At 43.4% G+C, this 22,304-nt stretch overlaps 1 long non-coding RNA gene across 1 annotated transcript; it reads right to left on the bottom strand.

Annotated features, from left to right (window-relative positions):
- Positions 1-309: 309 nt before the first annotated feature.
- On the bottom strand, positions 310-11,556 carry LOC129328940 (uncharacterized). Its single transcript, XR_008596909.1, has 4 exons — positions 11,478-11,556; positions 10,841-10,953; positions 2,949-3,088; positions 310-465 (listed from the first exon to the last, which is right to left on the bottom strand). It is a non-coding gene; the product is annotated as an uncharacterized LOC129328940 (long non-coding RNA).
- Positions 11,557-22,304: the final 10,748 nt, after the last annotated feature.

Below are 22,304 nucleotides of genomic sequence, written 5' to 3'. Positions count from 1 at the left end.
AGGCTGGCCCGGCCCAGTGGAGATTAAGATGGGCTGGCTAATTGTTGTGGTTAAAAGGCTAATGGTAAAGAAGTTGAAATGGAACCCACCCAAGAGAGAGGTAATGCTGGTTGGGAAGGTGGCGTTCTGGAAAGGCATGGTTCTCTCTACTTTTGATGGGATCCAGCTCGCTTTCACGGACCCAGTTAAGAGCTAAGGAATAATACTGGAGTGAGTTTTATTGTTGGAGAAGCAAGATCATGCAGCTACAAAAAAAAATGCACTCTATCAACTTCACTTAGCTCAGAAGATGGCCCCCTACCTTGATTTGGCTGTTCTGGTCACCTAGAACCATGTTAATGGTTCCCTCAAGGCTAGATCGTGGTTGTGCTCTCTACTTGGCTTTGTATCTGCAGGACTCTCACTCCTCCTGTGTTCACTGTGACAGCTGTGCTCTTTTGAGCAAAGCCTTCTGAAGGTGCCATCCTGCAAACAAGCAAAGTCAACAATTGCTCATTCATTTTCTTTGCCTCTTTAATTTTTTTTGCAAAGTTGTTAGTCATCACGTGAACAAAGGGAATGAAGCCCAGTTTGAAAGATTTTGCTGATGTCGTTACCCTGAGACCCTGGGAGCTCACATTCACATGGGGGAATGTGCTCCCCCCAATCTGGGCTTCTTGAGACCTGAGCCTTTGCAGCCAGATTGCAGATTGGTGCAGTATTTGCTCATTAAATAACGAGGCTTGCCCATTGTTAACTATGGCACAAAGAATATTACCATAAAGACTATTTCAAATATCTTCAGCTTTTAAACCAAAGAGTTTGCTTCACCACCAGCTTCTCTTCAGAATCATTCGCTGCTTTTATCTAGACTTCAAAACACAATAATAGCGGGAGACAGAAGTTTGTGTATCATGTTCTCTGTGTGACATGCTTGTTTGCGACTGGTTTTTCAAGGTGATCTTTGGGGTATTTTTTTAAAAAAATATTTTTATTAATTTTCCAACATTTTTAAATATAACAGAACATATAGCAAATAGCAAGTAACGATAAAGAATCTACAATTACAGCTTATAACTACAATTACAGCTTATAAGTTTTGATAAAACTCTATACATTGGCATTTTGATAAACTACGACTTACATTATGTTGTTTGGATTCTTATTGAGTTACCATAAGCCTAACATTGCCAAACTGCAAATTTCTTGTTGAGGAAGTTTTGTGACCAAAAAATCATTTCTAGAGAGAGAATCCAAAAAGAGTTCCCATTTAATATAAAATGCTGTTGTTCTCATTGGATTCGTTTGAAAGTATATTTTATCTGTTATTTTTTTCCATCATAATTTGGTCCCAAATTTTGCTATACCAGGTATTAAGGTTTAGTAACATTTGTGATCTCCAATATGAGGCTATTGTAGACGCTGCTACTAAAAAGTAGTTAATAAATTTTTCCTTATTTGTGATATTGACTGGTCTTTCGAGATGTCTAAAAACCAATTCTGGTTTTAGGAGAATGGTGTATGATGTAATAAAGGCTATTTGGTGTAATATTTTTCCCAGAACTCTGTAACATGCTTGCATTCCCACCAACAATGTGCAAAGGAGGGGTACTTTTTGAATCAATATTCTCTTGAAGCACTGTGGTTATACTGTGAATAGAAGATATGTAAGCCACAAGCAACTAGAATATCATTGGGTAAGATTATTGTTCCTACCAGGGTTTTTTTTCTGGGAAAAGAGGTGGTGGAACTCAGTGGGTTGCCCTCAGAGAAAATGGTCACATGGCTGGTGGCCCCGCCCCCTGATCTTCAGACAGAGGGGAGTTTAGATTGCCCTCCACGAGTGCGCGGAGGGCAATCTAAACTCCCCTCTGTCTGGAGATCAGGGGGCGGAGCCACCAGCCATGTGAGCATTTTCAAGAGGTTCCGGAACTCCATTCCACCGTGTTCCAGCTGAAAAAACGCCCTGGTTCTTACTGTTTTGTCCAGGGAATGTCGCACGCAACTTGGTTGTTCATAGTTCAGGCTTCTTCTATGTTAAGAATGCTCTTCTAAGTTAAGAATGCTGATGGACATTCCAGTTCCTCCAGTATGAGAGCAGTTTGGCACAAAGCACAAAAATCTCTCCATCACTTCTGCATTCAGGCAGCACAAAAACAGACACATAACTGATCTATGGGAGAAATGTCTGGTGTAACTAAAAGAAGAAAAGTAATGTGTATGTTTAATCTCTGGAATGATTTTTACATGGACTTCATTCTCTGTTAGCATAACCAGTATCACAGCTATGTGAAGAAATTTATGAGACATATCCCTTTCCCTTATTCCTTTCAGCTCCTCATTCAAAGTTGAATGAAATGGAGTACAAATGGCTAGGTAAAAATGGTAAGTTTCAAAATGCTCTTTCTGTAAAGAACTTAATCACAGCAACAATATATTGCAGCATTTCTTTCAAATAACTGATTTTTCCCATATCTGGCTTTTAAACCCTTTCTCTATTGTGTCTGCAATGTTCCTCTGTATAAGCCAGTTCATAAACAATTTTGGTGTTGGATGGTATTTTCATGCTCCTTAATCTTTTTTTCTTCACCTTTTTTCCAACTTGCAAAGCCTTCTTCCAAAAACACTGTAGATGAGAGAAAGAGTTTGCAGGCTAAGCTAGGAAATGTCTCCTGTTAATACAGAATATAACAAGTGATTCCAACCACACATGTCTCCAGTTTTTAATATCTACACAAATGCAGAAAATGACAAAGACCACACCAGATAGGTTTATGGTGAAATTTCAAATTTTCTTCCGATATTCTGAAAATCTTAGGATCCTCTATTGATGCAGAGATTTTTCATTCTTTCAATAACTTCCAAAGGCCATTTATAAGGACTTCTAGAGTGGCAGGAAAGAGATATTCTGCTAACACATTAGAGTTAGCCTCTTTGCATTTAGTAAGTCCTTTGCCAGAAGCACATACCTGATTTTGAGAAGAAGATGAACCCTATGGAGGTTCATAGGCAGACTTATTTCCTTTGAAGCCTATTTACTTCCATGTACTTAGATGGGTGTTCAAGATGGCACTGTCCAGGTCTTCTTCTGGGTTGACTGGTATGCTTTCTGAGGCAAGAAATTAGAAAAGACATTCTTAAGTTTAGAGAGTTCCTCTGTTGTTTTTTTTCTGGACAGTCTATTAGTAATAACAGAAGCAGTGATGGCTGGTGAGGTTGGACTTGGTGGGGTCTATCTAGTCCAGGAGAAATGAGAAAGCTTGTCTTAAATTTGGGGTGGTGTTCTGTTATTTCTTGTTAGAACTAATTGGAGCAGATCCAATTAAAGGTTCTCTGTCTTAACCTTTTTCCACCTCAGTGTGGGGGCATATTATTTTGGTTACTAAATTGTTGGAATAATTGGTTACGCTTCTAAAACATAAAGTCTAATGGCTGCTCTATCAATGATCAACTACAGTTTGTGTTTCTAAGCTGTGTTCAGCTTTCTTAATTTGTAGCATGATAGTATTACTGCTCCATAGTTGAAGTGTTTTTTTTGTTTGTTTGATGATTCCCATGTATGGGGCCTAGGGAAATGTCCCCTTCATTGCCCTGTCCCACATTTGCTTAATCCACATTCTTTTCCATGAAATTGCTATCTCCACCCCCCCTCCCCACTGACTCCCATTTTACACTGTTTTCTTTTCCCACCCAGGTTTAAGGAAAACTGGTTGCACCACTGCAGTGACTCGCCATCTGTGCAACACTATTACAAGGAAAGAAACAAATATGGGACCATTTGGAAAATTTAGCATCATGACAAATACGACTTGCTGCAACTCAGAAGAGTGTAATGATACTGGCAGACACTGAGTTCCTCTCTTTTAACAGGTCCATTGGAAGGGACATAAATCATACAGGCTTGGAATAACTCTGTTCTAATTGGTTGCATCCATCTCATCTCTCAGAGAAAACCAGTCTGGTGCTTATCCACTATCTCCCAAACTCTGTGACTGGTAACTTTACATGTTAAGGTTTGGTGAGGGGAATCATCAAACAAACCAACATGTATGGTTTGTTGTCCATAGAAGAAAATTAGATTTTAATTCCCATTCGACTTTGTCTCCTTTACTACCTCTGACCCCTGTAATTTCCTACTTGAACTCCTATTTGGTCCTGTTTCTCCTCCGCCTTTTAAATCACTCCTCAAAATTTACCATCTCCATGAAGCATTTTCTTTAATCCTTTAGTAATCCTTTCCAGCCAAAATGAACCCTCAACATGTGTGACTGCATTTGGTCACATCCATTTGTTGTTACTTTTGTGCCTTGATCAATTCCCCTTTCCCCAATTATCTCCCTGGCTATTAGATTGCAAGCTCTCCTGATTTGATTGTACTGCTATGCAAAGTGCCATGAACACTGATGGGACAATATAAATTAATACGAAATAAAAAGATAGAGCAAAAATCTATCATGTATTCATTTATTTCTAAGTTATAACTCAGTTATGTCTTACTTTCTGGTCTTCCTACTTCTGCCTTGAAACCTGCTCTTTCCATTCTCAACTGTGCCACTCAACTGATTATTTTTGCTTAGAATCATAGAGTTGGAAGGGACCTCTAGGGTCATCTAGTCCAACCCCCAGCACAATGCAGGAAATTCACAACTACTCCCCGCAGCTGCCCCAGTGACCCCTGCATTTTTGCCTTGGACCATGCATCAGTTTAAAAGACCTTGTTTAAAAGATTTGCATATATCATTTTTCCATCTTCATAGACTGCATCACCAGGGAGCTTCCCCTTTCTTTGTTGTGACATGGTGCCAGAGAAGGACATCATTGTAACTACTATTTCTGCAGAAAACATCAATGAGATCCTATATAGTCTTTGAATCTGTTCAGGTGGCTCAACGTGAGAAACAGGCCTTTGGGGTAAAAATCCTGTCTTCTATGGTTGTTGTGGGTTTTCCGGGCTGTATTGCCGTGGTCTTGGCATTGTAGTTCCTGACGTTTCGCCAGCAGCTGTGGCTGGCATCTTCAGAGGTGTAGCACCAAAAGACAGAGATCTCTCAGTGTCACAGTGTGGACACTGTGACACAGTGTGGTCTCCACACTGTGACACTGAGAGATCTCTGTCTTTTGGTGCTACACCTCTGAAGATGCCAGCCACAGCTGCTGGCGAAACGTCAGGAACTACAATGCCAAGACCACGGCAATACAGCCCGGAAAACCCACAACAACCATCGTTCTCCGGCCGTGAAAGCCTTCGACAATACATCCTGTCTTCTCCTCTGCCTCTTACACACTCATTATGTTACCAGTTACAAAGTTATGAAGTCAGCTGCTTGTGAACTCACCTGCCTTCCAAGATAACACTTCTACCTTATTTGATCTCTGCTAGCTTGCCAACTGAGACCCTGGGGAGCAGATGGAATGTAGCCTGGGAAGGAATGGGGTCTCCTGGTCCCAGCAGGTGACAGTCATGACAGCCTACATATCTTTAGGGATGCTGTGAAATCCACAGCAAGTCTGTTCAGTAGCTGAACTTACTATGTTTGACGTTCACAATAAGACAAGCCAAACAGTTTTGTTCAGTTGTGTTAGAACACAGTGCCCATCTGCCAAGCAGGATTGTTCAGAAGCTGACACTCATCTGATTGAAATAGTAAAGAGTCCAGTAGTACCTTTAAGACTAACCAACTTTACTGTAGCATAAGCTTTCGAGAACTACAGTTCTCTTTGTCACGTGCATGGAGGGTATGAAGAATGGCTAGATATATGTAGGTGGTGAGGGGAGTAGATGCAAATCAGTTTGCTTCTGTTAATGGGATCAGTTTGCTTCTGATGAAATCAGATAATGAAATAACCATTCATAGTGTCTATTCAATCCAAGTCTGAAGGAGTCAAATTTACATATGAATTCCAATTCAGCAGCTTCCCGTTGGATTTTGATTGAGCGATCAGCAAGAATTTGGCTTCTGATCTCCCTCCTCGAAAATGTTGCTGTGTCTCAGGGTGGAAATAAACGTTGCTAAAGTATCTAAGGATGCTCAAGTGCAGGATTGTATTTGTAGTCCTCAATTCACGTGCAGGCGGTTCTTGCTTGAGTGCACATGAATGCCACTTTCACGGGAGCTCCCTTCGTGTGATTGTATCTGCAAGTGATTCTGGAGGGCAAAGCTTCAGTTCAGCTCTGGTTTTGCTGTGAGAACAAGTACTGTAGAATCCTTTGATTGCCAATTTGCATTTCTTTAAGGTGTGAGAAAGTGTCAAGATCTGCATTTCAGTGAACAGATGTGGGGAAAACTGGGATATTTTTAGCAGTTGAGGAACTGATATTGAACGTGTGAATGTATTCATATGGAGCAAATTAAAGTGTGACTGTGTGAGTGAGTGCATGGAAAGTTGGAGGGGGACACATGAAATGAAGTTCACGTGAGCATCCCTAGGTACTCAGTAATATGTATTTCTACCCTCAGTACAAGTAGGAGACAGCAGTGTTTCCTGGGGCAAGGTGGATTAGAAGCTGGCTCCCAGCTGGTGGCAAGGTTGTCTGAGCCCTGGAAATTTCATTCCCTAGGAAACAGCAACGGGTTTCTGGACAGGTGGGGAAAAACCAGAAGCTGAGTCAAGGCATCGAGGATCAGATAGGAGAGGGCTTTTGATTATTCTCCCACCCCACACAATTGCTGTGTCTGTGTGGGACACAAGCAAGTAATTTCAATGTATCTCAGCCATTGACAGAGGATTTTTTTTCTTTTGGGGGTTCAGAATCCCCTTTCTAGCTGAAGGGAATCAGACCATCCTGACACAGATCAGGGAGTCTGAATAGGATCTAGGGGGCCCAGGTTTGAATCCCACCTCAGCCACCGAAGCTTGCTGGGTGAACGTTGGTCAGACACTGTTTGAGACTTACCTGTCTTACAGAGTTGTTGTGAGGATGAAACAGAGGACAGGAGATTGATAGAAGCCTCTTTTGGCCCTGTCATAACTGATGCAGGGCCAAAACCTCTCGGGGAGATGGTGTTTGGCAGATATTGTGACTGAGGACCCAACTAGAATCTTTCAGTCTATACCCAAGCTGGGAACCTGGCCTTCTTGCCTGCAGTACTGATCTTTCCAGCCTCGTGTGAAAACTTCACCATTTCTTTGATTTGTTAAATTCTTCCTATTGGATCAGGAGAATGGTGAGCTCTGGAGGGTCATGTGGCCCACACTGGGCCGTGTCTCTGAAATATGCTGTCCCTTTGTCCCTGTGTGTTGTGTCATGTATTGTCCTCCCTCTAAATCATTAACCCACCAAGTATGAGAATACACAATAATGGAGTCTGGTGTTTATGGACCACAAAGAATGCTTGGGGAAGGCATCAAGTGAGTGTTGGCTGCACAGTCACACGCTGTTCTTTTCAAAGGGTTGACAGGCATACACTATAGCAGGAAACTAGCTGGAAATGTGGAAGGAGAGTGGTGGCAGCAGGACGGCTCCCAAGTAGGAGAGCATGCCAACCAGTTCAGCGCAGTGACATTAAAAACAATCCTGTCTCATGTTCACATTTTTTCCTATTACGCCAATTAATAATAATAATAATAATAATAATAATAAACAATAACAATGCGCAGAGTGGTAAGCTGCAGTACTGCAGCCCAAGCTCTGCTCACGACCTGAGTTCGATCCTGGTGGAAGCCAGATTCAGGTAGCCAGCTCAAGGTTGACTCAGCCTTTCATTCTTCCAAGGTCGGTAAAATGCGTACCCAGTTTCCTGCAGGTAAAGTGTAGATGACTGGGGAAGGCAATGGCAAACCACCCCTTAAAAGTCTGCCAAGAAAATGTCATGAGGTGCCGTCCCCCCATGGGTCAGTAATGACTTGGTGCTTGCACACTTTTACCTTTTTAACAATAACAACAACAATAATAATGCCTGCTGCTGCCACTGCCCAATGAGAACTGAAACAAAACGCATGAGCTTTTCAGAGGGAGGGTGCTGTTATAACTTGGTTTCCTGTATTTGGTTCACAGTTTCAGAAGCCACTCTCATAAAATGAAATAGCAATTTCCTGGTGCATCTCTGGCTCATTGGTTTTATGTTGCACACATCACACACCAGAAAGATCTCATTTTTTATACTCCTTTAAAACATCATCAAGGGTGAAGTAAGGGGTCTGAGAACCTTTGACCTTCAAATCCCCACAAATGGGATGGAGATTGTGTAGAGGATAACCATGATTTCTTATCTTTCCTTGTTTCTCTTCACTAACGCTCCTCCACTGTATGTCCCTCCTCTTAACACAACTCCAATGCCACATTGATTGTAAGAATCTCTGCAAGCACATAGCAAATTTACCGGGCAGACCAAATCCAACCCCTGCCATCTTAATTAGGAAGTCCTATTCATGGCTCAATCAGAGCCCAGCACTGTTTCCAAATGAAGGCAGAACACGGGCAGATTTTCCTCTGAGCCCTGACAGGTAGCCCCAGAGAGCTCAGTTCACAAAAAGTGATGCCTTACCCATCATCACAGCCCTCCCATATCATCACCCACGGACACCTCCGCCCCCCCCCGCACCCGCTGCTGGTTGCCAGGCACAGCTTGTCAACCCTGTTAGGGAATGCCAAAATTTTTGTAAAACCATCTTAACTATATGAATGTAACTGGCAAAAAGAAACTTGCTCCAACGTTCTTAAGAAAGTAATCAGGCTAGAACAAAGTATACATAAATATGTACAGTCAAAATTAAGATAGGAAAGCGAATTACATTTTAAATGTTTGTGGTTTCAGTTTGAGTCTCAAAACTTAGTACAGTGAAATGCAATGATTTTATGGCGAGGTTGTGAGAAAATCCCATCCCACCCCCCACAAGGAGATGGTATCAGATATGTATGTAAATCTGACATGTACATTCTGCATCTCCAGCTCTGAAGAAATTGCTGGGGTGAACAGCTCATATGTAAAGACACACAAGCATGCCTTTGTCCTATCATTGGTTTCTCCTGAAGACCCTCATGAGGTAGGCTAGCCAAGAAGATATCTTGGTTTTGTAATAGATTTTGCCTTCAAATTCATACATCGCTATCTCATTCTCCCCTTTCCCAGAGACAAATACCAGCAAGGTCCCTTCACAGTGAAGGGTTAATCTGGCATTCTCCCACAGGCTGTGAGGTTCATGATCCAAAGCCTCCATGACATATACCAAGCATTTGTCAAGCAATTCTGACAACTGTCCTTTCTTCTGCAAGTGCTTCCGAGTTTTCAAAAGGCCATGAAGGCCTAATTCCTCTGTTTGGAACAGGAAGAAAGAATCAAATAAAGAGCTTAGCCAGTTGAAGTGATTCCCTTTTGGCTCGCCAGGATCAGAAAGTTGGTTGGCACCATACAGGGCCAGTTTGTTTGAAGAGTGCTGCATGATTGTCCAAGATAGAAATGTCCCCGAAAGCAAGACAAGCATTGACAGTGATGCAAGTGTGCACATGGTTCTTGCATGATATTGTTTTCAGATGGCTGCCTTGAAGAAAGGAAATGGGAGAAGTTATGGCCATTGAAAATCAGAGGGAGGTATAGCTAAAGCATCCAATATATTGTGGAGTTACCATGGCTGTTGTCACACGGGCTTCTATTTAGCACGAAAATGGAGCAATTTCCTGGCAAACACCCACCTTATTCCAACACTGATGCGATTTTCTCTCTTCTGCTTTGTGCTTGGTAGTCACGATATTTTGCGCCTTTTCTCTCCTCAATCCCAGAATCCATTTCTCCCACGATTCCCCCCCTTTTTTTTGTAATAATGTCCTTATATCGCTATAACGACATCACACAATGAAAATTTTCTGCTGAAGAAAACAAGTAAAAATGACTGAATTGCCATTAGAGAAGTTTTTATTTTAACCCAAAACCACACCTCGCTAAAAATGGCCGTGTTCAGTCATTCTCCGTTTTTTTTAAAATTACGATGTTATAGCAATATAATGCCTTTATTTTTTTTGCGTGGGAAAATTTTAAACTCTGCAACCGTTCTATCCGACTTCCGCTTTCAGTTTTGCGTTACCGCGAGGATCTTAGGCGCGGAAGACTGCAGCCTCATCCAGCTGACAACAACTTCAGTTGAGCACACGGATTTCAGATTATTCAGGAAACAGCAGTAGATTAGGAAGCTAATGTTATTCCATTATAGCGGAATTAAATGCCAATTTTTTTTTAAAAAAAGGGGGGGAGGAGCTGTTTCTGCGCCCATTAGAGAGAATGGAACAGAGCGCTTAGGTGTGGACAGCTGGGAGCGTGAAGAAACGCGAGGTGACCCAAAGAAACGTTACTGTGCCGATATCAGCGATGACGCTATATGCTGTAAATTTAACGGAACAGATGCCCGTGTGACGACGGCCATTAGTTGATGGTCAACCGTACAGAAAAAGGCCTGGTGATTTCTTGAGTATCTGCTGAAGTGTTTACATTTCTATCTAAAATATCTCAGAACTATCTGTAATTTTATCTACCCAAGGAGTTCAGAGGAAGAGATGGGCAAACTCTGGTTGAGAAGGAATTTGAATCCAGGTCCCACCTCCATTATACCACATGAGCCTTCATAAGTGACAGTCAGCAAGGTGCGTGGCCGTGGTCATTCCGGGGGCGGGTGAGAATATGGTATCTAAACTGAAATCTTGCAGTAAAATCTTGCCACAGGCTTTCTTTTCTTTTAAAGAGAAGGAACAGCAGAGAAAAGAGAAAGATTCTGTATTCTTTCCAAATATGCAGGCATCTGTAGAGGTGGCACAAAAATTCCCTACATAAATAAATAAGCCTCTTTTGCCATTGAGATAAGAGGTTGTTGGGGTATTAGTACTTTAATCAATCAATTAGTCAAATGAATGCAATCATATTTCCAGCCTTACCTTGTCTCCCCGCACTTCCTATTTGTGAGACAGATCCTTGTTTCTTATGATAGTTTCAGGTAGGTAGCTGTGTTGGTATGCAGTAGAACAGCAGGATTTGAGTCCAGTGGCACCTTAGAGATCAACAAGATTTTCAGAGTAGAAGCATTCAGGAGATAAAGCTCCCTTCTTCTACAATCACATCTTGTTTGCCTCTGAATTGGGCACCTGTCATTTGAATAAACACTTGCTAGGTTTGTTCTATTGGGATGGTGGAACGTTCAGCCACACCCTTGACCAGCAGAGCAGGGAGGGAAGAAACTCTGGTAGGTGCTGTTGGGCTTGGTTCAGTGATCCCATCCTTCCTCTTTTAACCGCAGCCCCTGATCCTCAAAACCAGTCTTTAACAAGAAGACATAAGCAACACCCCTCACCCCACTGATAGCCTCTGAGCTAAGAGTCCTTTTCCCTTTCAAGGAGGCTGGGGGAGCACACCTGATTCTTGCCTTCTCTTAGGTCAGGTCACATACATGTAACAGAGTAAACCCAGGTCTCCCTAGCCCAGCACTCAAATTGCTCTGTTACATTAGCTTGCAAAGTAACATGGTGGCTGTCTGGCAGCACCCCTAAATTTTATGCCCATTATATACCTGCTTACCTTCCCCAACAATACTTGGATGCGTCTAGAATTTGGTGAAGAGGGAGAAAGGAGCTCAAGGCGGAAGGGCCAATGTTTGCATTGCCTGAAGGCTGTTACTCGACAGTTTGTGTTAAACAATCCTCCATTTCTGTTTACACTGCCTCATCTCCATGGCACCTGAACAAAGAGGCAGGTTGGTTTCCCCATCTTCCTTTTTGCAATCTGAAAGCAAAAGTATGTTCAGTGGACAAAAGGCAGCCAGATGTAATTGAAGGTGCTGAGGCATCTCCCAATTCCCAAAGAAGGGGTGTTTGGTAGTAGCCCTAGATCACTCACTGAGATGGGGCAACAGCTGCGGCGTCCTCCTGAATGTATGATGACCACATGAAGCTGCTTTATACTGAGTCACTGTTGGTTCATCAAGATCAGAATTGTCTACTCCGACTGGCAGCAGCTTCCTATGGTCACAGAAGCAGGTCTTTCACACCACCTACTACCTTTAAAATGCAGGAGCTGAAGTCTGAACCTGGGACTTTCTACACACAAAGCAGATGCTCTACCACTGAGCTATGCCTGGGGGGGACAGGTCTCCTGCTCCCTGCCTCTGCTGCCTGGTGCAGCAGCAGGACAAATTGTGTGTGTGAGGTAAGTGACATCATAGCAACGTTGGTTGCTTCACTGGAAGTGACATTATCACCCCAACATTCAGCAACCCCTAATATCTCTACAATTTTACCATAGATTTTGGAGGGATTGGTGGAGTGTCATCAGGGCTTTTTTTTCTGGGAAAAGAGGTGGCGGTGTTTTGGTTGCACCCTCCCCTTCCCCCCCCTAATTGCCTCTTTTCTCTCCCCTCCCCTTCTCTCCCTCCTCTTCTATATTTGACCAGTCTCTGTATCATGCATCTGATGAAGAGAACTTGATTCTCGAAAGCTTATGCTACAATAAAATTGGTTAGTCTTAAAGGTGCTACTGGACTCTTTTTGAAGAGGTGGCGGAACTCTCAAGAGGGAAATGAGGGAGAAACACATGGGACTCTTTGAAATAATATTATTTTCACGGGTTATTGCCGAGTATTTTCAAGAGGTGCTGGAACTCTGTTCCACTGTGTTCCCACTGAAAAAAAGCCCCAAGTGTCACAAACAATCACTTCTGGTTATGTGACTGGAAGTGATATCATGGCATCACGTGATGTCTAGCCCTACCTCAAAAGTTCCTGGGAGTTGCCAGCCCTTGGTTGAGAACTCTAGCCACAGCCCCTCCCTATTCCTCCGCCGTTATTGGTGACTATCTCCATTTAGCTGGATCTGATTCTGAGGGACAAATTAAATGTGATGACTTCCTCGTGTTGGCCATGGGAAAGCCATCACCACTTTAATGTGATTTTGAAATGTTTTCGGTGCAGGTTCCTGATAGGGCTCACAGCACAGAATTCTCCCCTTTGACACCTTTTCAAGTGCACGCTCCCTACACTGTTTTGGCACTTGAAAAAGTGAGGGGGAAGGAACTGGGTACCTCAGGCCTGATCAGGATCCAGCCCTAGTGGTATTTTAAAATCACTTTAAAATTGTGATGGCTTCCTCATGGCACCCATGAAGGTGCCATCAAATTTAGTTTAGTCTTAAGAAATGCACTTGTGAAGCTGACTTTGGGGTGGGGGAGGTTTATTTCACACAGAACAGAGCTGAAGGGTATTATTGTCTCTATGTAAACAGGCCATATGCCATGGTAAATGATTTTGTTGTTATTGTTGTCTTTGTCCACATATTATAAGTTGGTCTATGAAAGTGTGCTGGAAAAAGCAGGCACAAATAGTTTTTTATTTCAGTGTTACAGACTGGAAGCTTTCTTGTCTCACAATCAAGGAGAGGAACTCTCTTGCGAGAGCTAACAAAATTTGAACAGCAAGCTGTAGAAAGGGAAATCAAAGCTTCTTTCCAGCATTCATTATATGTTGATAGATTTGATTTGTAAGAAGGAAAACCCTTCAAAAATTGGCACACTTATCTAGGTCAACAAGTAAATCCAGTTTTATGGAATCATTTGTTTACAAGAAGATCAACTTTTTCAGTGAATCTTTTTTCAGGATAATATAACTAAAATTGCAAACCAATGGTATCTGTAACTTTCTAAAATTTATAACACCCCAAATAACTGTTGGTTTTGTGGCAGTGGCATGTAAAGGGAATGCTCATGAGCTGTAAAATATTGGGAAACCATAGTAGCAAATATTTCAGTTGGCTTAGGCTATATGATTGCTTGCATACCAGAACTATTATTCATTTTTTTTGTAGATTCCATCTTCTCTTCAAGAACTGCTCCTATCATATATTCCAGACACTGGAAGAAAAACTCCATCCCAAGCAAAGAAGAGTGGTTAGAGAAATCAAAATATATGCTTTCTATGATCAAATTGATGGCTTATTTTAAAAAAGAAACCTTTTAAAACATTGATGTTTGGAGGCAAACAATGAATCAGCTGACAGAGGTTGTAGGTGATCACATGGTCCAAAGCAAAATCCCAAACCAAAAACCTTTGATAGGACCAATTAAAATCTGGTTTGCAAGCAGTACTTGAAGGAAGCGATTAAGCTAATTATTTATACTCTGCCTATGCCAATAAATTGTAAGTTAATGTATTTATAGCACTTATCTCACTGAACTGTCAGTGAACACTCTGCTGGATATGTTATGGGAAGGGCTGTGGGCCATGTAGCTACTACCTCAAAAGAGGAGGGTTTGTAGCTTTTGGTGAACCAAAGAGGATTATCACATTGTCCTCTGCTCTATCCCTTCAACAACTTCCCTGTGAGGTAGGTTATGCTGAGAGGTTGTAATGGGGCCAAGGTCACTCGGTGAGCCGAGTGTCCCATGTCCTGGTTATGCATACTACTGTGCCTTTAAAATGGAACCACTGGGCATAGTTTCTGTAGCTCTAGCAGTATAAATGCTGCTAAACTGCTGCCTCTCCCCCCCTTGTCTATCACTGGAAGTGTGTCATTAGTATAACTGATTTGCATATGCCACACCCCCTGACATCACCTATCCTGGCTGTTTTGGACCTAATCCTGGCCATTCAGGGCTGAAATTGGGCCCAAAATGGCAAAAAGGGGCTGAAAATGGCCAAAAAGGGGCCCAAAATGGTCAGGATCAGGTTGCTGCTGAGTGGGAGAGTGATACACCACCCGTCAGAGGCCTGATTCGGGCTGTTTCAGCCCCAATCCAGGCTGAAACGAGCCCAAAATGGCCGAGAATCAGGTGGGTGGGGCCACTTGACATGCAACCTCTTTGGGGAACTGCTGGAACTGCGTTCCTGTGTGTTCCCCCTCGAGCCCTGGGTATTTCACATTCAAATACTGTGACATACCAAACATTACCAAAAAATGATTAAGTTAGTATTTCTAAAGATTCAACAGATTTGTGTCCCAATTGCACTTGTCTTCTAGTTGTGGTGACCCAACATTTTTGAGGTTCATCACTGCAGAAGCCAGATGTTTGCAGTGCTGTACCCAGCAGCTGTTGACAGGGCTGCACACATGTCTCTACAACCTGGCTTTGTCTGACTTCATTCCTTCTTGCCTCCTCTACTAGTTATCAGCATTTTCTTCTATGCAATACAAGATGGAATGGAATGTACAGTGATGGGTTTATGACATCATAGCTAAAGAGACCAATGAGAATAAAAAACACATTTTCTTTGGTTCTTTCCCCAACTCCCGTGCATGGTAAGAACCAGATCCAGAGGTAAGTAAATATCCTTTGTTTCTGATTGCAGTCCCCACACCTATACAATTTTCATCCTTGGGCTAACCTTAATTTTCCTGTGTCTATCAAACCAGGTACATACATGCCATGTTATATTCACATTACACTTTTCTTGTGGGTTCATTTAACACAGAGTGTACCTTTCATTGTTTTGTGAGATCAGACACACATTCACACAGGGAGGTCTGCAGTTGCATGCTTGTAGGTGAAATGTGGGTTCTAAGTCTCATAACCGAATGTACACACAAAAGTTCATGTCCCCCCAGGCTCTGCTCCCAAATCTCCAGGAATTTCCCCAAATGAAGTTGACAAACCCAAGCCCTAACCATAATATACATTTTAAAATCATGATACATGAAAACAAAATTAGGGCATGAGAGAATGAAAGAGAGAGAATATAAATGTCTTTTTAAACAAATGCTTTTTAGCCCTTTTTGAGGCCGTGGCCAACTGCTTTGCTCTCCAGCAGGCCCTGGTAAGGTAGTAGTAATTCTTCCGAATTAATTAATATGGAATACAGAAGTGAAATCCTATCATACACTGTTGACAACTCTTTTGTTGACCCATGTTTCTGTGCCTATAATAACCACATGATCTGCAGATATTCACAGTTGTTTCCTCATCCCCATGCCTTCTACCAACGTTACCTTGTGATTCATGCATATCAAGCTAGTGAGGGCACAGGAGCAGGTCAAGAATTTTTCTGATCAGTTGGCAATCCCAATGCAGTGTCAGACCTAGACTTCATTTTTCTCATCCCTTCAAGAATATATAGTGAAGGCTGTATTATGATTAAGACAGTCAGTCAATTCATGATTTTTAATTTAATTAATCATATGACTTTTAATTGGTGAAATGGTTTAATTTAAATTAATCTGTATATTATCATCACTATAACATTTCAGCCAATCAGGACATCAAGGGGCAAGAGGATGGACAACCAGTGTACTCCCTGGGGATTGTTGAGATCTTATCTCAATAAACAGCTCTCCCCAGACTCAATTTGGCTTCCTGCAGCCATACAGCAGCCGTGGATGTGGCTGTTAAAAAATAAAAGTGGCCCAAATGGCCTCAGAATATTACTATGGTAGAGGAAGGGCTCCTGCCTCACCCTTCAAGCCGTTTCCAAAACGGAGAGCATGGGAGAGTGGTTCCCTATGTTTTTGCTCTTCCACATGGAGTATTCTGTGCACGTGGAGTAGTAAAACCAGGGAAATACCCTCACCCTGTGCTAGTTTGACACTGGCAGATGGCTTGGGGGAGGGGGGAGGTAGGAGCCCTTCCTCCCCCACCCCCCCACCCCCGGTGGCATTCTGAGGCTGTTTGAGCTCTCCTTTATTTTTTAAACAGCCATTCCTCACAGCTGCAGTGTGGCTGTGGGAACCCAAGTTGGGTCTGACCCAACGCTGTAAAAACCTGCATATCTAGAGAGACCCTGCCCTACTGAAATATAGAAATCTTTATTATAGAAATCTTTATTATAGAATAAAATAGTTTAAAAATCCAATACAGTCTTAGCAGATCATGTAGCATTAAAAATTACAAAACTACCTGACTAGATAATGCATTCAGTATTAGAGCTTAGATAGTAGTTCACTCCCAAGAATACAGCAGATACTTGAGTTGTAGCATAGGCACACGGGGTGGTGAGAGGTAACAACAGGAACATTTGGTCGAGGTGCAGTCGGTGTCCCATACAGCAATAGATGCTGGTGGTTGGATTGCCTTCAAGTCAGAGTTAAACTTACGATGACCCCTGGTGGGGGTTTTATGGCAAGAGACTAACAGAGGTGGTTTTGCCATTGCCTGCCTCTGCAATACTGGTCTTCGTTGGAAGTCTCCCATCCAATTACTAACCAAGGCCGACCCTGCTTAGCTTCTGAGATCTGATGAGATTAGGCTCACCGGGTCTATCCAGATCAGGGCACAGCAATAGATAGGTAGGTAGAAAATAGGTGGAAAAATATAGAGTGACCCAAGCTTAATTATAGGTTCTGGCTTGCTCTACCACATGACCCATCTACTTGACTATATATTTCTACCTGGTTCTTCTGTATTCAGCATTTCTGCTCCCCAGAGGATCTCTAGTTGTGTCTTGTTCTCTTTCTGCTCAAATTTTTAGAACTTGCTGCTTTTTCAGAAGATTGACAGTGCATTCTTAAACAGAGATACACGCTTCCAAGTCCAATGGTTATAACTCTCCTATGAGGCTCCCAACACATGCATTTTGCATAGTCCCCACTTACCATCAAACAATAGAGATATGTTTATTTTCCCTGATATGGATAGCCCAGGCTAGCCTGATCTCATCAGATCTTGGAAGCTAAGAAGGGGTAGCCCTGGTGAGTACTTGGGTCGGAGACCACCAAGGAAGTCTAGCGTTACTATGCAGAGGTAGGCAATTGCAAACTTCCTTTGTTCATCTCTTGCCTTAAAACTCTATGGGGGTCACCATAAGTCGGCTGTGACTTGATAACAAAAAAAAAATCCAGTCCTATTGCTGTTAGGGTAGTTGCAGCCCTCAGCTAAACTTCCAGAACGTCCACTTAAGTTGGAGGAAGGCTTCAACCTTTACTGAGCAGAGTTGCAGGATCCATTCCACTGACATCTCTTAAGGCCCTACTATCTTCTTGGGGAATTAAACACCACAAGCTCTGCAGTAAAATTGCCCCTTTGGCTTGCACATCTATGCAGTGAACATTCCCATCCCAAGCTGCCTGTTTTCTTCTCCAGGTCATCAAGGACCACTTTTTTTCACTGCATGGGAAGTCATGATCGGCACTGCCTCCATAGAACTGGATCCTTCTTCGTATGGGTGCCTGCATCCCCAAAGACAACCCTCCAGTACCCCTGAGTATAGACAGCTTACAGTCAGTGCAGAAGAGTTTGGAGTCTGGCCGCCGGGATTCTGACGAGATGATCAGAGTCTGCTTAGACCACGCTCTCCGAGAGTTCCCTCGTGAGCCACGGTGCCTCCGAGACAATGCCACCCTGACAGTTCAAGTGGGAGGGAGGAAGAAGATGGAATTTGTCTCTGGCGAGGGTGAGAACAAGATCATTGTTTCTTGGTTAAAGAGAAAAACCCGCTATAATATTGAAGTCTCCAATTTGGACGTGTACTTGGACAGGTTGTCTCTCTGCCCAGCCCCGTTGACCACTGGGAGTTTGGAGAAGGTGAGGCAGGAACTGGCCAGGTGGGATGAGGCCACCAAGGAACTCTGTTCCTGCTTAGATGTTGCCATAAGAGAGATTGAGAAGGAACCACCTTCAGTGAAGTCTAATGCTGAACTAACCATTGAATGTGGCAGTTCCTGCTTGGACTTTATTTCTGGCAAGGGAAAGTGCCGCATCCACATTGTCTTTTCTGACAGGCAACCTCGGTACCAGGTTCGAGTTTCCTGTGTAGACGTGTATTTAGATAGGTTGCGCAGCCGTTCAATGCCACTCACCTCAGAAAACTTGCTAAAAGTGTGGAAGGAAATAGAGGGCATGAAAGGATGTACAGCTGATCTCCGGGCCTGTCTCAAGCGAGCTCTGCAGGAGTTTAATGCTTTATCCCTACGGCACCGGGCGAATGCCACTATCTTCATTGATTGTGATGGAAAAACCTTCAAGATGGTTTCTGGACGGGGAGAAAGCTGGATCTCGGTCATCAACATTGTTGGAGATCAACATTGCCGCAGAGAAGTGGTGCTGGCACTGGGGGAGACTGGGTCACCCAGCTCAGGACCAGGGTCATCCACTGGGAGACGAGGGAAAGAAGGACCGTTGCTTAGGATAAGGAGATTAGAAGGGTGGAGAAATGCAGAGGAAGGACCATCCAGTTTGGCAAGAAGAACTGCTAACAGGCCAAAAGGATTGTCTAATGAGAAACGATCTAGGAGAACGTCATCCAGTAGGACTGGTGCAGAAGAAGAGGTGTCTGATAGTAAGAAAAGGGAGGAAGAAACATCATTGGTAGGAAGGACAATATCCCCTGGGGAAACTGCAGGCAAAGGGATATCTAATAATCCCTGGGCACTGGGGATAGAATATTCTCAGAGGTCAAAGGGATTACCGTCCAGTGGGGAATGGAAACTGTCCAATGGGAGAAATGGAAAGGAAAGGGAACCTGCCAATTTGCTGAGCTTATCCAAGAGAACAGCTGAAGAAGAAATATTGATCCATGGAAAGAAGGAGCCGCTCATCGAGGAAACGGGAAAAGGAGCAACACTGTCCAACGGATCAAGTGAAGAAGAAGGACCATCTGGCTTGCCAGAGGTCTCTTCGAACAGCAGACAAGCAGATGATGGGCTGAAAAGGTGACTCCTCCAAACAACTGGAGTGAGTGGGCTGGTTCCATCCCAGGATAAAGAAAGTCAGTTACTGGATGAGATGGATCCGTTCCAGGTGCAGGATGTTGGCTTTGGATCGGGAAGCCTTGGGCTGGTCCTCCCAGTGAATTGTGTAAGAAGGACATCAAGTAATGATCTATGGACCCGAGACTCCTATGTGCTAGGATGTGTCTCTGTCTGAGCCCATGTGTTTGTGAGTCTGTCTGTTTGTAAAATACACCAAGGCCATAACATTATATATTGTTGTTTCCTTGCAAACATAATGTTTTGGAGTCATAAGGGAGTCGAGTGGGGGAGGGAATTTGTTACTCTGGCGGTTTCCACACGGGAACAGGCTTGTTTGGTTTCCCTGTTGCAGCTGCTGATAATGTGCAATGGTAACGGAGCTTCCTCCATACGGCTGGTTTCCTCACCCCATGATAATCCTCCTCCCCCAAGTTACTGGAGCTTTCCCCATTTTTAAATCAGCCATTTCATATCAAAATTTTTATAATATTTATTGTTGTAATAGCAGATCCACCATAGCAATGAGAAACTGCCATTTTTTTTAAAAAAAAAAGAAGCCCCTCAGCGGTGGTAGGAGGAAATGGGCCCTGCAGGGGCAAGGAAAATGGCTGCCATGTGGACTGGCAAATCCAAACTTTCCCACTCACACAGCAGCCAACTCAGCTTTACTGCAAACTTTTTCCAAACTTAGCAGAAAAGGAGGTTTGAGAAGGACTGGAGAAAAGCCCAGGGGAACCCCGGGAGGTATACAAAAGCACCACGAGGTTCTGAGAAACAGGGGGAAAACTCTGCTTCCCAACAGCATTGAACCTAGGACAGATCACCCATGTGGAAATGGCCCCTGTTTCTCTCAGAAGTACAGTACGACCAAGACTGGAATGTCATTGCCAAACATTGCCCATCCATACCACTGAGAATAGACAGTTTCCAGTCAGCACAGAATAGTTTGAGGCTGGCCACTGGGAATCTGATGAGATTCTTACAGCCTGCTTAGATCATGCCCTGTCCTCTAAGAGTCTCTCTACACGAGACATCTGACACAAGGGAGACTCGATGTTAGCTGGGAAGCGTAGTTTAAAAAGACAGAGCTGGAGATTGTTCCTCAGAGGGTTTGTTAATTTCATCTTTGCCTTCATGGAGGCTCTGTCAATTTCACCTCCTCTTACTGGAGGCAAAGATGAAATTACCAAACCCTCTGAGGAGTGATCTCCGGCTCTGTCTTTTTAAACTACGCTTCCCGGCTAACATCGAGTCTCCCTCCACTTGAGTGTCCTTGTGTCAGATGTCTTGTGTAGAGAGACCCTGAGTGTCCCCTTGTGTGCCACAGTGGCAAAAGAGGAGGAACAGCAGCTACCAGGCTCTTGTTTGGCCTTCTGTACTGAATACTGAAGACAGATGTGGCAGTGCTACCAGTCCAGGAACTATTGGAAATCCCTTCCCCTCCCTTCCAATGCTCAGATCTGGAGGGGAGAGGGTAAACCAGCTACCTAGACTCTCCAGCTATCGCCCATCTTCATTAAATAATGCATAGCAAGCTGTACATGATCCAAAAACCTCTGTTCCCTCTTGCGAGGTGCATGAGGCTCTTGAAAGGATATAGGTTCTCGCAGCTGCTCCTGCAACTATGGTTGCTGCTGGTTTGGCTGGGCTGCTGTATTCTACATGGGTGGGGAGACATCTGGCACCACTGGACAGCAGAGCCCTGAATGCTTTCAGTTGGTTAGTGCCTATGTTTGGAATTTTATAACTCCAAGAGGCGAGATTATGAAGCTAGGCCTTCCCCTCCTCTCTCTATCTAATACATAGATGTCAATATAGGTCAGTGTTCCCCAGTGTGGTGTCTGAGGATGTCAGGGTGCAAACCAGTGTTTCCTGGCCCTCACCTCCCCATCAGAAAAATGTTCTGGCTTTCATCCCTTTTACTGAAGCGGGAGGCCCTTTGGGAGACCTCAGGAGGCATCTATGTGGAAACATGTACCTTTCTCAGAGGATGTTTTGGCTTGGAACCTCCAACGTTGTGTGGAATGTTCCAACATTTTGAGGGTGGGCAAAGCACCCATAGCAGCCATTTTATCCATTTATTTGCTTAGTTAAAATAATTGTATCCTGCCTTATCTCATTAGACGCAATGTAACAAACAGCTTGCAATGATGCAGAATAACGTAACAGAAATTTAGCAATATTTTAAAAAGCACACATTAAAAATGGCAGCCAAATCTGCCAAAATAATTTCCTCCCCTCAATGCCATCTGAAATTTTGTTGTGGTTCCCAATACATGTTCTCAAAATGTGAAAAGTGCTCACAGGTTCAACAAAGCGGAGAATGCCTTTATCTCAGATCAGGTGTAACCATATTCCTGCAACATTTGGAAGCTGCCAGCAGGTGTCGCCACTCCATGGCTATCAGCGTTCCATATGAGAGCTCCTGTTACGGAAGAGGTCACTAATGTTATAGCAAATGGGATTGTACTAAAGTCAAAGGAGTCTCTCAGGTCAGATGTAGTACAGCAGTGATGTTAATGGGCACAGCCAAGCCAGGCCAAAAAGCAAAAAGGATCTAGATGTGAGATACAGGGTTACGCTTAGTAGGGGCTTATGACAGTTGATCCTATCAGCTTGGCCATAGATAGACTTTCTTATATATTTTGGCTGGGCCATGCATGGAGTGAATCCTCCTGTTTGTTTGGAAACTGACATTACCTTTCCTCCACTGCCTGCATGGAGCACAGGTTTTTTTTTC

This window comes from Eublepharis macularius, chromosome 4 (assembly GCF_028583425.1).
Source record: "Eublepharis macularius isolate TG4126 chromosome 4, MPM_Emac_v1.0, whole genome shotgun sequence".
Lineage (NCBI taxonomy): Eukaryota > Metazoa > Chordata > Lepidosauria > Squamata > Eublepharidae > Eublepharis > Eublepharis macularius.
The sequence above is the reverse complement of the archived record's forward strand: the minus strand, read 5'-3'. Positions and strand labels throughout refer to the sequence as shown.